Below are 12,811 nucleotides of genomic sequence, written 5' to 3' on the forward strand. Positions count from 1 at the left end.
AATGAATGAATGTAGAGAATGGATGACTTATTTATATATGGGCACAATCATTACACGTTATTAGAAAGCCAAATATTCAATTATGTGCAGTGTAAAATATACAATAATATTGAATGAAATATGAGAATCAGTACAGATTTCTTGAAGATTTTCCTGACTGTTTTGTCTACAATCAAGTTGATCATCTCTCTTCATTTTATATGTTCCATAGGTAAATCAATTGTCTTCTCACTTGCCAGAATATACTGATACTATACTAATATATGATACTCTCCTTGAAAAGATCATTTATTAAAGCTATTTTCAGCTATTATCTATGTGACATTCTTGATGGACTCCCTTTATACTTACTTTGTCATACTGTACTTTTGTGATGAAAAGCTCATTTTTGCCATCTCCAGAGAATTATTCTCAAAAAACCTGTTCGTTAATTATAGATTTCAGCTTTCAAATGAGAAACTAGTTTTCTTTTAAAATGCAAAGAAAATGCAAATTGTTTGCTTTAAAACATAAAACTATGCTCCACAAACCAGACATGCATTCAGAGATCATGCAATTTATGCTAGAGCTGTTCAATACAGAAAAATAGCACTTGTAAACATCTGTATGGCACAGGAATAGCTGTCACTCCAACAGGCTACAAAACGTGTTCAAAAGGATAAACCCAGATAAAAAAATGGCTGGCACATAAATAATCATGAGCCAAATTAGAAATGCAAAGCAAATGTTGGCCTGTGAACAGGGCTACAACATTAGTCTCCAACAGCCATGTATTTTAATCAATGTTTAATATAGCTAGCAGATTATGGGTTTTACAGTATGAAAGGATAGGCTTATGTTGCTTCTTCCTTTCAGGATCTACTGTGGAAAAGAGAAATGTGCCACCAGATGTTCCTAAAAGCATATGTGTGGGCCTAACTTTCTGTTGCAATGATTGGAAGGGAGACAACTCCAGCAATTAAATGAAGATGGAGTGAGGAAGCTGCTCATTCCAAACTATGGCCATGAATCACCACGGTAGACAAGATCCACAAGATGGATTCAAAAATATTTTGTACCACAGCCTTGATATGAGAAACTGTGAGGGTAGCTTCCATGTTCAGTCTACTTCTGTGATAAATAGGATCCCACACATAATGTGTGGATTAGCTAAAGAGGCAGTGAAGCTTTAGAAGTAGGATTTGTAATGACTGAGGCTGTGGAAAATTGCTACTGGCAGAACCACCACATTGCTGCTGAAGGCCTCGCGATCATCCATCAGCATTGATGTCTGTTTTTCTTAAGAGACCTAGGCCTTTGTTAAACCATTAGGACTGGCAAGTAATGTTCCACCACATACGAGACACCTTTTGTGTCCCATGCCCTTGTGCCCAAGCTCTCAGCTCTGGGATCAAGAGCAAGACTGCAGAACTGTGATAGTGAAATTCTCAGCTCATTACGCCATTCACAAGGACAGCTGAAGGAGACACTGAGAGATCATAGCTAGGTCATTTGGATGAAATGTTCCGCTTGGGAGGAGCTTCTCGATTATATGTTGTGTTGACCTCATCAGAAACGACTAACACAAAAAACGTTTATCAGAAATGTAATGCTTGATTGCTTTGATAATTATTAAAGAATTTAGTTCTCACATTTTTTTCTGTGAAAACATTTCAAAATGTATTAAAAATTAAAATAAATTGTTTATAAAATAAATAAACTCAAAGGAGCAACTTACTGTTGATACTGCTAATCATGTTTAAACATGTTTATTGTATATGAACTTAATTTCATATTTTGTATCCAATACAGCTTCAACTTTAGCCTCACATGATGATGAGTCATGCTGTGGCACATCTGTGGAGCAGGGAGAGCATGACCTGAGAGTTAAAAGCATTAAAACTTTAACTCTCTAACTGCTGGAATGACGCTTAGCACCTTTGGTTTCAGCATGGATCCAAGTGATTAAATTTGCTTTCATTTTGCTTTCATTTAAAGCTTGTCCTCATGTTCATGAATGTTTGTAAGAATTATCAGCCTATTTCAGCATTTCTTATTACAGACTACAAATAAGTGGTTGTGAAACACTCTCATACAGTTTCAGTTCACTAGGAGGGATTGTAAAGAGAAGAAGTTTGGACGTTGGTTATGGCTACAGCCTCAAATACAGGCTTTCTGGGGCAGCAGAATTAGCTAGCACCTTGGGCCACAGCCTTGCTCTGGTCATGCCTGTTCATTTCCTGCAGGATTCATCTGAGGTCCCTTCTAGTTTTGACATTTTATGTTGTCTTTTTATGTTGTCTTGTTTCATTTGATTGTTTAGTTATGCAGCATTGTTTAGTATTCTAGAAACATAATAGGTAGGTAAACAAACTTTGTTGTCTCGCTTGGATAATGAGGCTGTATCCTTTGTGTAAAGAGATTGAGTTGTACTAAAACTTCTAAAGATATTTTTTCCACAAATTCTTATAAAACTATGATAATATATGAGAAAAAAAATTATGACATATGGAATTTAGTTATATTTGCAAGTCCTCAAATTAAATTTTTAAAAAATCCACCATCACTGGTGCTAGCAAAGAGATATTTGAATATGTTCTACTTCTACCTTCTCACCTCAAATTTAAGTGCAATGTGGGGTCTTTTGATCATAATGATGACAAAAATAAATGTACAGTTATTCAGTACATTATTAGTTTTTTTCCATTCTTAAGGAGAGTTGTGGGAGAGTGTAGTCTCAGTAAGCTGAGTAGGAAATTTTCATTTAGCTTCAATAATTATATCTGCAAAATATGTACTGTATATTTTATTGCTTTTCTGTTGTGAATTGGGTACAATGCTCCTTTAATGAGCTTTCCCCTATTAGGTGCAGGTGTGGGTTTGGTGTATGTGAATGTGGGGGGATGGACCACTAGACCCCCTCTTAAAAAAACCTGGATCCAGCAGTGGAATCAGGCACTGGGATGGGAGGGTTGGGGTGTGGGGCAGAAGGTTTGTGGACTGTGTCAGTGATGCTGGAGGATTTCCAGTTATGGGTCGATACTCAAGTCATCCCATCACAGAGGCTAGCCATGGGAACAGTTGGGGAAAGGGAAGCAGATTTCATGCAAGAGCGCTTCCAGGAAGTAGAAGAATCCGCAAGGTCCATGGCTTGTAAAACCGCACATCTTTGGCCCAGTCAGTGCTCTACATGACTTTTTTTACAAACCAAATAATCTCATTGTCCTAAACTCAAATAGATGGAATTTTATCTCGTACTAAGCAATAGACAGGTCATGAAGTTTTGATGTCAGATCTGAAGCAGGGCATGGCTAATGTGCATTTGAGAAAGATTTATCGATATCATGGTTTATACTATCTTTAATAGTGAATCACTGGATGACATTTTTCCCTCTGTCACTCTCATGCAATGTGCCTAAAGAGTCTCAAATCTTTTCCTTTGAGAGCTGATGCATCACCAAATCACAAACCCAGTCAGTTCAGGCGAGTTATCGTCATACATTCTTTTTTTGTTTGTAAAATTTTTCCTAGCTTTTCCAGAAGACTTTGCTGTGTGTGCTTGACTGTATTTGTGCCTTACTCCAATTGTACAAGTACTCAGATTATAATCATACCATAGCCCCTCTCCCATCCCCCACATGCTAACCAGCACTCAGCTCCTAAGGTGAAGCAGCCAGCCAGGGCCCGAGCTGTCGCGTGACAGGCCAGTCTTCGCGTTATTATTTTACATCTTGCACTGTCTTTCATCAGAAGTGTCCTCCCAGACGAGGGCCCAGTTTAGGGTTTCACTCAAAATCTCCCACCGCAGCGAGCGCGTGGGAGGATGATTTCAAACACATGCACTTCCTTCCACGCGAACAATGGAGGGCCTGTGAGCGCGGGTTCCCCCGACGGGACAGGGGCGGTGATGTCACACTTCAGACACCCACCTCTAGACTCCAAACTCCAGCACTTATTAGCACCTGTTTTCACAACCTTTTTTGTGCCAGGCAAACTTGACAAAACAAGCTGTTTGGTTTGGGAGGGATTCCCTCTAATCCATGGGATTAATATCCTAATGTCTGTGATTCCCCAGTTTTGCCTCCTTTCACCTCCACTCATACTTGTGTTACGGATATTGTGTTACTCCAACCTGATGCCTTCCTGGTACTCAAATTGGCATACGGGAGGGGTGCATGGCAGTATTAAAATGTATTCTATCCTCTCAATGCTATTTCATTTCTTCTTTGAAATCCACACAGATTCATGAAAATATTTATAAGTGACGTGTTTAAGTGAATTGGGGAGTTATTCAGAAGATTTTTTAAATGGTCATGATTATTTTATTGGGACAATTGCAATATTTTTTCTAAATAAAATAAAATAATTCATAACCTTTTAAGCTGTTTCATTTCTTAGTTGCACTCAGCTTTTACCACCATTCTCACAATATTTATCTCTTGATAATAGATACTATGAAAATCGTAGACATACGGCGTTATGATCACGATAAGTAAATGTGCAATGTTCAGACTGTGGTGCCTTATCCAAGAGCCAAGAGCCTGCTATCCACAGACTGAAAGTCTCACTGTTACATCTGTATAGCTGGTGGTACATTCTAAGACTGAAGGAATCTGTCATGCAGCATTCTAATTGTATTACCATCTTTCACTGTTATGTCTGCGAGTATCCTCTGGGGTCATAAATACATACAGTGGGTATGTAGGAGAAAGAGGAATTGCCCAGACTTTGTCTAGAATAACTGGCTAGAATAACCCAGCACACAAAAATCTGTAGAGGGAACTCATTAATAACAAGAGCAGCAATGACATCAGCACTATTATTTTGGGTACTGTGTATCATAATAAAAGCCCCCACTCCCCGCAGTGGTGAAAGAGAACGATGGCACTGGTTTGTACACCTCGCAGTTGGTTAAATTGTCCTTACAGCTGAACTGTGCCAAAGACAACAGATGGAATATCCCAAGGATTCTCCTGAGGGATCGGGGGAAACTGAGGCCCAACTGAACAAATCTAATTAAGCTCCAGCCAAGTCCGACCAACAGACTCCCTTGATATAATTTCTTGTAATGTCGGTTATCCAGCCGTTTACCTCTCCCCCTTGCTGCATTGTTTGACACAAGATACGTAGTTCTTTCTGTTCTTTTTTTTTTCCACGGGCAGCACTGAAAAAAATAATAAGAAAAACAACGGGGAAGATAAAAAAAGATAAACATTTTATAACAAGTCCTGGTCCTCTGGAGGAAATGGGCTGGTTTGTAGGCCGGGACAGGTCATGGAACATACACTGACTGGGGCCACACAGCGGTGTACAACAGTCAAACAGGGCGAGGAAAGACATTCATCACCCAGGGCCGCATGAATGCCAGAAAGCAACAATACACGTGGACCATTGTTAATCCTGTTATTGTATATATAACAGACCTCCCTATTTGCTAGCTTCTATATTACTCATCCACAGCCATTTCTATGGGGAGCACAGTCTTCTGGGAAGTTTTTGGCAGCAGAGGATGCAGAGCACTGTTTGCAAATTATAAAGACAATGCCAATTAGAGTGCATCAGTGAGTCATCACTGACAGTAAAAAGGCTTAGAGGCTTATGGGTAATAATAATAATAATAATAATAATAATAATACACTTCATTTATAACTCACCTTTCATGTAGCTCAAATGTAGCTCAAAGTGCATTACAACATAACACTAAAGAAAACATTAATAAAATACAATGTTAAAAATAAATAAAATAGGAAAAACAAAGAAAAAGAATAATAAAAAGTAAATACATTAAAAATAGAATAAATAAAGCAAAAGATGACATATATTAAATGTAGCGCAATCGAAAAGGAATATAACATTGTAAGAACAGGACAACATATAAAACTTTCAGTTAAAAGCAAGAATGAATAGGTATGTTTTTCTTTTAAAAAATGCAAACTGAGCATGCCTCTCAAATATTTTTTGGAAGAGTGTTCCATAGTTTTGCTGCATAAAAACAGAAGGCAGTTCCTCCACTCTCTTTGTGCAAGGTGGCGTGTGTATTTGCTGAGTTCTGATGGAAAATTAACATTGCATTCAAGTTGTCCCCTGTAGAAGATGTCAAGTTTCATAGTGTGGTACTAGTGTTGATAACTGTAATTGGGTATATGGAGGTTGCCCATCAGAATGCACAGCAGCTGTGACCGCATCACAACACTATTTAGGGCATAATCGAAAACAGCATTAAAATATCAAATTCAACCGGATTACTGGTATTAGAATCCCGCATACGTCTCTTAAGCTGAGCCCATGATAAAATTATTCATCAAACGCGGTGGGATCTTTTCAGGGACCCCAGAGGTAGGGTGGAAAGCGACCAGCTGCTTATAAAATCGCCGACGTTGTGAGCAAACTGTTTTGCGTTCACGACAGGATTGCATGCCATTATGCCAAATCTGAAATGGGTACCTTGCCAACAGAAAACCTACTCTAACTTCTCGCAACATTCAATCCAAATCCCCAAGAAGATACAAAGGCAAAGGCGTCATGTGCTCATTTCACCCCCCTGCCACCCTCACCACTGCATTGTCACACACCTCCCTCTGTCACCCACCCTGCCATCACCCCAGTCCCCAGGCCACCAGCTTTCACTTCCTCAGTTTATATTAGCTGAAGACAGGAAATCTACCCTTACAGTGACTAAGGTGAAATTTGCCTCTGTCTGAAAGCTCCTAAGTCCTGCCTCGCCACTCTGTATTCAGGAGCCCAGCATTTGGGCTGTAAACGAATCCCTGTCAGCCTATCGGCTTTCAGTCTGGGCGGCTGAGTTATTGCAGGGCGGCCCATCACAGCGGTGAGCTCCAGGTCCAGATCCCAAACTCGCCGGGCTCCCAGCACAGGTGTCAGGGCCTTTATTCTTCCTGTTATGATGTGGGGTTTTTTTGACGAGCACAGTAATTCTTTAACTCTCTCTCTCTCTCTCTCTTTCTCTCTCATACACACACACACTCACACACACACACACACACACGATTCCACTCACGAGCAGCTCCAGATTGTTCTCATTTAGCCGTAAAGGTCGGCCTCTGTCCCACAAGGAGAGCACTCTTCCAACACCCTCCCACTCCTGCCTTTTTTACAGGTTTGAGCAGATGGCTTGGCCTGTAAACCTCTTGAGAATTTCTATTGTTAAAAAGATAGGGTCCAAGGTGAGTGACAGAGGGAAAGACTGAGCCCATCTTTACACTACAGTGTAATGGTGTTTTTGGATCTGCTTTTCATCAAATGAAGATGTGGTGAAAGGTCGTTTATGCATCACCAACTGTAGAGGGAATGTATTTCTAGTGTCAATGGAATCCACACCATTTCAGCTTCACATATGTAATTTCTGATAAGGCATGATCTATGAGATGTGTGTAAGAGTAATAGTAACTGTTTTCATTTATTTTGCTTCATTATCAAGCATGTTAATTATTTCATGCTGTTGCATTCTCAAAATCAATGTAAATATTCAAAGCAAAGGTTAAATTTAAAGTTAAGAGGAATATCCCTCCTTTATCAATATTTCACAAGGAAATTTTGGTGCTTTCTTGTTATGCTCATAGTAGATTCATGGATTTGGACTGAAAAGTTGCCCATGTTTATCCATGAGTTCAAGTAATTCAGTGAATGTCAGAACATGCTGGACATTAACATTATGCTGTAACATTAATGATCTCAGATACAATTGTCAAGTCAGATTCTAAGAAAGATCTCTCTTTACAGCTGAGATAGACCAGTTCAATCAGTGAAATTGCATCATTCATTTCTCAATGCCATGTCAATAGCTTCTCCTCTGATGAATCAGTTTTTTTCCCAGTGCCACAGCACCATGCATCCAAGTGTGCAGTTTACGGTGTCAGAGATTAGTTTTAAACCTGACAGCCCACCACTCAGTGCTGTATTGATGTGGGACTTCATACCATAGCCTGTTCATGAAAAGCCAATTGATTGAAAATCCAGAATGGATCACAAGCTTTCTGGGTAGTAGCTATTCCTGTGAATGGTATACATTAGCCTCATAGGCAGCACTATGATTCTATATAACATTAATTCAATGTGTCAGAAAGCAGCTGGTTCTTCCTCAGTCCCTAGTTCCTAAGACTGTACAAAGCACATGCTAACGTGTTCTCAGAGCTCACAAACTGTACAGGAAAGACCCCCCCCCCCCATAATTTTTACACCTATTATACCCTTCTAAGTTTGTGTTCACTTTGTGGCCTAGTGGTCATTTCATGGGGATTTTGAACATGATACCACAGCAATCAACCTCAAAGGGCAGACTTTAGCTGATGAAAACAATCAGTTTCAGGTTATGTTCACTGACTCTAAAGTCTCAAAATCCGCTACAGCACCTCTGTGACACAATTGGACCACTCGCAATGCCTGTCAGCAGTAAAGCTAGGAAAATTGCCTTGAAATCATACTGTATCACAAATATTAGATTTGTGCTAATTTGTCCATGTTTTTATTATCAGCCTTACATGCACAGGGGCCAAAGTAAGGCAGACTTCTAGACTAAATAGAGGAGACGAGAGCCCCTGCATTCACCCACTCTTCATTCTGACCCTTTGTGAAAACCAGTAGACATTTTGGACGGAATCTGAGCCATGAAAGAAAAAAACAAGTATGAAGTCAGATCCTTTTTTAAGGAGCCTGGCCACAGACCCCTGATATCCAGGGAGGGGAAGTGGGGAAGTGTGGGGGGGGGGGGGGATGGGGCTGGGCGAGGTGGCTCTGTTGTTTTCTGTACAGTTGCCAGGAAAGTTTAATGGCCGTGGAATTTGGACAGGAAAAAAGTTGGCTGGAAGTTTCAGAGGAAGTGAGGATTTGTGCTTCATGCTGCACCTCTGTTTGTGTTCTCCGGGCCCGGCTCCGGCAAGAGCGCCGCCACGGAGGAGGAAGAGCGTCAGCGCTCTTTTCCGCCGATTGCCAGGGTGCCTTGACCGGCATCCACGGGGCAGCACGGCCAGTATTTGGGCACACCTGACCCCACACCCACACGGGCGTGCACATGGGCACATGCTCAGACAGAGACAATGGGACATCCTACGATGAGCACGTGCAAATGCAGACACACACACACAGACACACACAACCAGCGAGACTCAAGCATAAACAAGCAGTGGGGGGAACCTTCACACAGCACTATTCCAACTCAAACACTGCTTCTGCATATATTCTGAGACAAAAAAAAAACAATGGATTTTGTAAAATCTTGCCAAGGAATACATTACTGCCTATCTTATGGGATTTCAAACCAAGAAGCTTGCGGTCGCCGCAACACTACAACATTAATCGCGACTGTTGACAGAGCAACCCTGATGGTTTCCAGTCCTAATTCGGCGCCAGTGGTTCCTGTTCAGTCACCAGACGTAAAAAGTAAAGATATTGATGAGGGCGAGGGGGGTGGGGGGTGGGGGGGTGGGGATGGAGCCAGACGCCGCGTTCGGCTTCAGTGCCAGGGCTCACTGCACGCATCGTTCAGTGCCGCCGGCCGCCGGCTCGTCTCCCTGTCAACAGTAATCACCCGGCTTCTGCCCGCTCCCCATTCCTCACCCCACACCTCCGCGGCGGGATGGGGTACTTTTGCATCAGCGCTCACGTGCTTCCTCACCCACACCACCGGGGCAGGTTGGGTCTGGGGCGTCCCCCTACACCTACTTCCCAGTCCCATTCCGCCCCAACCGCACGGTGGAATGCGAGCTGATAGGCGCACATTCGCCTCTCACCACTTTGAGGAATATCCCAAGAACATCTGGCCCTATTGACAACTCTGAGCCAGTCTTCTCCAAACATTACCCAAACCCCCTTGATCGGGGAATCTTAAAGCAGGAAATTTGGCATGCGACTTTGCGGTTGCAGACAGCAAGATGGCATTATGTCTCTGCTAGCCAGGATTCTAAACCGTTCTAAATGGTAATCAGGATACATGTAATTGAATATGAGTACTGGTCTCAAATAAAAATTATGAAGCCCCAAAAAATTGCTATCTTCCCTGAGGATATCAAAACTCAAGAACCCCTAGTGAGGATAGCCAATTGTGTGTAGGAGCACCCAAGCAGTCCTGCTCAATGATTTCTGCCAAGAACCAGTAAGAAAAACAGAGTTGTGGAGAAACGGGCATGAGCAAATGGGCTTCACAAACAGATATGGCCCCTCCTGGAGTCACATTACCTGAGAATGAGAGAGGAGCAGCACGCACAGGCAAACTGGATTAGTTACGGACAGTAAAAAACGGAGCAGCCCATCTGTAGAGAGGTGGACCTCAACTCCTGACACTCTGCCACTGAGCAAGAAACAAACTTTTGGCACCTGTGTCCTTAAAAAAATAAGTTCTGCCCTGTGGGACATGCATTAAACAAACACTCTCCTAAAGAGGACCGGCCCTTTAATGTTACTGAGTTCACAGACACCTAGATGTACAAAGCAATGCATACATACAATAGATGAATTATATTTGGTTGGAAGTAAACAAGGTAGATACAGTTACTATTGCATTAATAAAAATAACATCTTGACCAAATAAATTAAGGGTGAAAATTAAAACTATTGAAATGGATATGCAAGTAATTTTTACATTTTTGAGGTCTTTGATGCTATATGTCTACAGTAAGGCACATGAATGAAGAGATCAGCTACAGGATTATCTCATAGGAAACATGGCCAGAGACCATTTAGAAAAATCCCCCTTTAAAATGGAACATAATGGGATGAAACATTAAAAAATACATCAAACTCATCTTGCGTCAAGGCAACCCACCCCTAACCAGAAAACATAAAACAATCCATTTGTCTCCCCCGTTCCCCCAAACACCATTAACACCAACATGTCACCTCAGGTGGCACAATTCTCACTGCTCTAGAAGACCAAATGTAATAGTAAGTCTGGGTGAAATGGGTCTAGTATGACAGATAATAAAACAAGACTAAACTAACCAGTCAGTTTTGAAGAATCTTATCAAAATTTAAGAATGAATAGATCCTAATATGGTGAGCCTAATTAGCTTGTTTGTAAATACATGGTAGAGATAAATGCAATTTATCATTTGGGGGAATATGAGGGAAGGATATAAAGTCCAGTGATACTTTTGCAAGTGATAATTCTCACTTTCCTCTACAGACCTCATGGAGCTAGAGGAGGGTGCTTTGCAATAGCCTCAGCCAGCCCCTTACCATTCTGCTCCCCATGCTCTGCTTTCCCTGGGGTGTACCAGGAGAGAAGGGGGGGAGGGGGGGCAGGGAGGGGGGGCGTGGGCTGGGAGTGCGTGGCGGGGTGTTTTTTTTCGGCTACCTGTGGCTCTGCTCCCGGGCTGGTCAGGCAGGAATAACGGCAGCTGTTTATTCAGCTGCAGCGCTCCCCAGGTCCAGGGGAAAGAGGATGTGTTCAGGGCCTCATTAATCATAGCGGCTTCGGAAGAGATAAACAGGTCCGGCCCAGCAGGGGTGCTCAATTGGGCTGGGGGCTGGTGTGGGGGCGGGGGGGCTTCACACGGACCCCCGGGTCACGACAAACATTTGTGATTCTAACAACGTCAGTTGCACGGTTATAAGACATACAGCTCACAGATCGGTTATAAATATCTCATCAACCATCATCATGTCAGTATTTTTCCTTCTGTCCCTCCACAAATAAATTCTTCCTTATTTATTTTGGTAACACTTTACAATAAGTGTCTATTAACTAACATTATTTCATATCTTGGTTATCATAAATAAGCCATTAACTACTGCATGAACAGAACACGTTTAACATTAGTTAAATAATTATTAACTGTATTTATTAATCCTATTACCTTGCTAAACATTAAAGGTACAAATACTCACATTACCAAACCTTACTTAATATTTCTTTATATTACTTCTGTTATTTCTGTTTTTCTTCCTTTTTCTTAGTCTCAACCTTTTTTTTCCCCTCACTCACCCATTCACTCTCCCACCTGTTCATCTAATCACTAAGCCCCATTCACAAACTCACTCATTAACTCACTCACTCACTCACTTATTCACCCACAGATTTACTCACTCACTCACCGACACACTTATTCAATCATCCATTTTCCTCAATCTGCATTGCTTGTCTCTACTATAAATGAACATGTGTGAAGCTACATTATCCAGCTCAGTTAAAGTGATACTGATAACCTCCAATGTAATTTCAGGGCACAGTAGAAAGGGATTCTGAAGATTCTGAGACCATCTCCCAGACATGAGTACTGTTGATCTCAATGTTTTTTATGGCTTCAAGGCAAGGTTCTCCAATTTGGTGATGAGACGTAAAGAAAGAGAAAGTGCCGGTCCCAAACAGATACGGCGGGGAGATATATGGGATCTGTCAACTTCTGCCACGACCCACCCTTCCAGGAAAAAAGAAAAATAAAACCTACAGCGCTACTGGGCTTGTAGCACCTAAAAATCCTCCATTATTGCCTGCCATCTTGCCAAATTTCACACAAGGCCCATATGTTTCAGCACAGGCAGGATTTCACTTGTCATGCTAGACCATATTTCACCAGCAAAGGAAAAGGAAAAGAGAAAGGGAGAGCCAATGAAACTCATTATTATGCCCAACCACCAATCAACATGCAGCCCTGTCTCAACTTGAGTGTCCTGACAAACTCAATGAGGGTGAGGTTTATTTCAAGGCGCCTTCTAAATGGATTTCAAGATATTATGTTTCTGTGTTTGTGTAAGCTCACTGCATAAGTGCTCCACTTTGCTTTGAGTGTGGGCGAGTGTGCGTGTGTGTGCGCGCGCACACGTGTGTGTGTGTGTGTGGTTGTGTGTGCGTGCGTGTGTGTGTGTGTGAGTACATAAT

The sequence above is a fragment of the Anguilla rostrata genome, chromosome 2 (genome assembly GCF_018555375.3).
Source record: "Anguilla rostrata isolate EN2019 chromosome 2, ASM1855537v3, whole genome shotgun sequence".
In the NCBI taxonomy this organism is placed as follows: domain Eukaryota; kingdom Metazoa; phylum Chordata; class Actinopteri; order Anguilliformes; family Anguillidae; genus Anguilla; species Anguilla rostrata.